Here is a 229-nt window from a genome sequence, read left to right on the forward strand (position 1 = left end):
GCCGCAAGCTACACGGTGAGGGCGCGGGGAAGGGGAGGGAGCGGGGGGCGGCGGCCAAGGGAGGGGAAGGCGGGAGCTAAAGCCCAAGTTTTGCCTATCACCCTAGTGTGCCTTTTCCCAGGAGTTGGGGTGGAGTCGCACCCTAGCTGAAGGGCCCTCTGGGGCTGCTGGGGTTACCTGCGGGGCAGGGGCGGGATTGGGGGGCACAGTGGGGCCGGGGGGCTGGAGG

At 69.9% G+C, this 229-nt stretch overlaps 1 protein-coding gene across 3 annotated transcripts in view; it reads left to right on the forward strand.

The window, feature by feature from the left end:
* CLOCK (clock circadian regulator) overlaps positions 1-229 on the forward strand; it is a 146,878-nt gene that overhangs the window by 297 nt on the left and 146,352 nt on the right. Inside the window, exon 1 of one of the 3 annotated variants that reach the window (XM_077757763.1) lies at positions 1-15. The exons of the other annotated variants lie outside the window; for them this stretch is intronic. The gene's annotated coding sequence lies outside the window, so the exon portion shown is untranslated. The remainder of the gene's footprint in view (positions 16-229) is intronic. 3 annotated transcript variants of the gene reach the window in all.

The sequence above is a fragment of the Crocuta crocuta genome, unplaced genomic scaffold (assembly GCF_008692635.1).
Source record: "Crocuta crocuta isolate KB4526 unplaced genomic scaffold, BGI_CrCroc_1.0 scaffold282, whole genome shotgun sequence".
NCBI lineage: Eukaryota > Metazoa > Chordata > Mammalia > Carnivora > Hyaenidae > Crocuta > Crocuta crocuta.